This window comes from Bos javanicus, chromosome 14 (assembly GCF_032452875.1).
Source record: "Bos javanicus breed banteng chromosome 14, ARS-OSU_banteng_1.0, whole genome shotgun sequence".
Taxonomy (NCBI): Eukaryota; Metazoa; Chordata; class Mammalia; order Artiodactyla; family Bovidae; genus Bos; species Bos javanicus.
This window is the reverse complement of record NC_083881.1, coordinates 61,819,928-61,824,158: the sequence shown is the minus strand read 5'-3', so window position 1 is coordinate 61,824,158 and position 4,231 is coordinate 61,819,928. Positions and strand designations below refer to the sequence as shown.

Here is a 4,231-nt window from a genome sequence, read left to right as displayed (position 1 = left end):
GGTCAGGGGCTGAGATGTGCCCACTGGTCTTGGCCTGGTCCTTGGTGACCCCCGACAAACGTCAGAAGTATGGTAGAGCCAGAAGCCATGTCCCCAGTGGACTGAGGAACAGAAAGGAGATAAGGAAAGCAACAGGCAGATTGCTTCTCAGGATGCTGCTGAGAAGTCTGGACGAGAAGGCACAAGAGAAATCAAGAATGCAGAATCAAGAAGAGATTTTTTTATGACAGGAGAGACTGATGTGTCTGTATAGGCTGAGAGGAATGAGCTAGAAACCAGGAGATGTTCATAATGAGGGAACACGGTTTAGAGGAGGCAGAGAGGCAGGCGGCAATAGCTAGCCTTTCTTAGCATTTGCCTGTGCCAAGTTCTCTGTGCAGCCTCTCTCATATAATCCTTCCATCAACTCTGTGAGGTAAAGGCAAGTACCATCCCATCTCACTGATGAGGAAACCGAGGCACTGAGGAGCTTAAGAAATCTGCCCAAGATCACACAGCCAGGAAGGGATATAAATGGGATTGGAACCCCGGCAGCCCGACTCCACCGGCTGGGGGATCTGACCTGGATTTTGGCCTGCTTCTAAAATTAACAGGAAAGCAGTGGGGTGCGGGGGTGGGAGGGGGGTGCGTGGAAGCAGACTCGGTAGGGAGGAAGGATTTGATGGAGATCATGTGATCCCAGTGGCCTCAATTTGTTTTTCCAGTGGTAGGAGACAAGAAGCTAAGCATTAGGCCCGGGGTCAGAAGGGAGCATGTGGAGAGAGTGATGGAGGCCCAGAATAGTAAGTGGTTTAGACCCAAGGCTGCTACATGTGCTGGCAGGTGGTACCCAGTTGGGAGTCTGAGCCTGTAGCGATGCCAGCACTGTGGTGGTGCCCTTCCCAGCAGTGCTCAGGATCCAAGAGAGGGAGGAGGCCTGGCACCGGCTCCAGGCTGGGAGGCTTGCCAAGGGGGTGCCACCAAAGGGTGGGGAGAAGGGCGCTGGGTCGTGGCGAGCATCTGTCATTCCTGACTTGGCTGTGTCTAAAGGGAGGCCTGCACCCATCCCACGGCGGTCACCCCTGAATCTCAGAGCCGGGGCCTGGCCTGCTGTGTGCTCAGGGTCCCCAGAGAGGATCTGATTCCAATAGAGCCTGGAGTTCAAGCCGAGTCCAGGAGGGTAGGAAGTAAGAGGGGCTGAGAGACAGGGTGTAAAAAGTAGAGGGAGGGGGTGAGGGGTGACCGGGCAGGGTGCCAAGAAAGGTGAAAACGGAGATGTGAGCACGGGGTAGGAGGACCCCTCAGGGCCTTCGCAGTCCTGCTTGGGCAGGCTCGGGGGCTTGAAAGGACTTGGGCTTCCCTGGTAGCTCAGCTGGTAAAGAATCCGCCTGCAATGCAGGCGAGAGATTTGAGACCCCAGTTTGATTCCTGGGTTGGGAAGATGCCCTGCAGGAGGGCATGGCAACCCACTCCAGGATTCTTGCCTGGAGAATCCCCATGGACAGAGGAGCCTGGTGGGCTACAGTCCATGGAGCCGCAAAGAGTTGGACATGACTGAGCACAGCACAGCACATTTTACACCCTCATCCACACCCATATTCCTATGCCAAAACTGAATGGAAGTGTCTCAGAACTTTCCCTTTGTCCTTAAGAGTAGGGACCTCTGAGGGGAGGCTAAAACAGGGGAGGCCACAGGAGTTGCCTGAATAAACTTTTCTTTTCACATAACCCCAGCACAGCCCAGAAAACCCACACAGGGGCACCAGCAGGAGTGGGTTTATCTTCTATGGCTGAAGGACTCTTCAGGGAGAGAAATCCTGGGGAATGGGCTGGGACGACCAGCAATGGGGGAAATGTTAATTTTATCCAACCTACATTTACAGAGCTCCTAATATATACCAGGCACTATCTGAACAAGACAGGTGGTGTGATCTCATGTAGCAGCTCCCAGAGCACCTTCTCCAGGATGATAACCATCTCCCATTTTTTAAAAAGGGGGTGGGGTTCCCAGATGCATATAAGTTTGGGAAACACTAGGTTAAAGAGAGTTAAACAGATTTACTCCCTGCAGGACTTGTCAGAGCCTTTAATCTGTCACTATGCTCCAAGACATTCCATGAAGTGGAACTGAATTTAGGGTACTTCCCTGCCCCCACCCCCACCCCAGGCCTGCTTAACCACAGGTTTCTCTCATTCCTGGCAGACCTAGGACAGGAACACGTGATCCACCAACACGCGTGGAGAAGCGTAACACGGTGGCAGAATTCAGCTGTGAAGTCAGTCACAAGACCTGGCTCCCAACACAGGCTCCGAGGTGGGGCCTCAGGCAGGCTGCTTCAGTCCTGTGCACTGTGTCCATGTTCCCACCTGTCAACTGCAGCTCAAGCAGTGTCTCCCTAGTGCAGGCGTCAGGGTTTTAATGCCTGTGAAGCTGGGAGTGCTGTGCCTGGCATCCAGAAACCACTGACTCAAAGGACACTGGCCTGGCTTGAGAGACCCTTCTGTCTGCTCTAAAACGCTATGACTTGCTGGCCTAAAAACCTCTGATTTGGGGGCCAGGGTCAGAGTTCCTGTCTTCTCCCTGAGCAGTCTCAAATGGCTGTCAAAGCCTGTGACAAGAACAGGGAAAGAGCAGTCATGAGGGATGAGGGTGGGGAGGGGGGAGGGGAGGGGAGAAGGGTGGGAATAGGGGAGAAGGGTGGGAATAGGGGAGGGGCGAGGGGAGGGGGAGGGGGAATCGGGAGGAGGGGGGAGGGGGAATGGGGGAGGGGAGAGCAGGAATGGGGGAAGGGAGCGGAGAGCAGGAATGGGGGAGGGGAGGGGAGGGGAGGGGAGGGGAGGGGAGGGGGAAGGAGGTACTTCCGTTTCCATTCCCATCAGCGAGCGCAGGCTCTAGAAATCTGCGGTCGGTGGGCTGGATTGACTTCTTGGACAGGGTGGCGACAGGCCGGGAACGGCCGGCCAGCCACCCACGCCCTTAGGGCCCCAGGATTGCTGCGGCCCAAGTGGGCACAGCGGAAACCTCCCCAGGCCGGGCAGGCTGAGCAGCTGCGGGACTTGGCCTGGGCCCAGCCCTGTCCTTCCTGGACGTGGCCGCTGGCGGGAGACTTACCAGAAACGCTCCGCGGCCGCCGCTCGGGCTGACGTCAGCGCCTCCGGAGGGCGTCGGGCCTGGGGGATTTCTAGCCCCTGGGGTGTCTGGGGAAAGGATGCCTCCTCTTCCAAGTGCAGCGTACCACTTCTTCAGGGTCTGAGAGAAATGGGAACAGATGGTGGTGCCTTAGGAGAGAGGGAGTTTGAACTGGGAGGCATCGGGTAAGGATCAGGTCTCCACCTTGGGACTGGGGGCGCTGCTCCCCAAGTTCCAGACCCCACCTGTCCCCTCTGGCCCCTAGAAACCAGCCCCCTGGTGTTGCCCACGCAGGAGAGACCCTTCTGTACACTTGACTGTCTGCCTTCACATTCATTTAGTAGGCTTTCTTTTATTCTCTGAACCCAGGGATGGGGAGAGTGGCGGCGAATGGAGATGATGGTCCCAGTGACACCTGTGAAGTACAGTGATCCCCATTTTACAAGACCCAGAGGTCAAGCATCCTGCCCAAGGTCGACCGCTGCCCTGGAATTTGAACCCACGTCATTCATTGTCAATGTTCTCTCTAGGTAGGAGGAAAAGTTCAGAATCCCGAAACGTGCATATAAATCAACAGAACATCTCTGATGGAAGGAATGCTTTCTGTCCTTGTTAAGGGAAAAACATTGTAGAGCCCTGGTGTGCGAAGCTTTGTTGGCTGCCTCTGAGGACTTAACAGTTTTTCCAGGAGCGTGCCCCATTACCACCAGACAATTCAGACAACCCCCGCCCTCCCCCCGCTTCTGGGTTGCCCCACCCCCGCCCCCCAGCTCTCCCTAGTCTCTTTTTCTAGCCAAGGTGGGGCCTCCAGAGCTCATGGCTTCGGGCCCAGGGCTCGCCTTGCCTCGCCTCCTTTCTTGGCAGCCGCTAGAGCCCGCTGCAGTTTTTGGCCTAGCAAACCCTTTCTTGCCTCCCCAAGGGAGAGCTTTGATTGGCTTCAGCTGGGATGACCTCATCCTCTAGAATTTGGGGATGTTCCCATTTTCCACTGCTCCACCTTCAGCCAAGGAGTTCCCCTCTGGCCATCTTTTCTCTGAAGGCCACCCTACCCCAACCTGCCCGAGTGTTGGAATCCCCCAGACTCACTTGGGCAGGCCAGTGTGTGCCCAAGATTCCTGTTCT

At 56.0% G+C, this 4,231-nt stretch overlaps 1 long non-coding RNA gene across 1 annotated transcript; it reads left to right on the top strand.

The window, feature by feature from the left end:
- Positions 1-621: 621 nt before the first annotated feature.
- LOC133260653 (uncharacterized) lies at positions 622-3,697 on the top strand. Its single transcript, XR_009740911.1, has 2 exons — positions 622-2,293; positions 3,479-3,697. It is a non-coding gene; the product is annotated as an uncharacterized LOC133260653 (long non-coding RNA).
- The last annotated feature ends 534 nt before the right edge of the window (positions 3,698-4,231 follow it).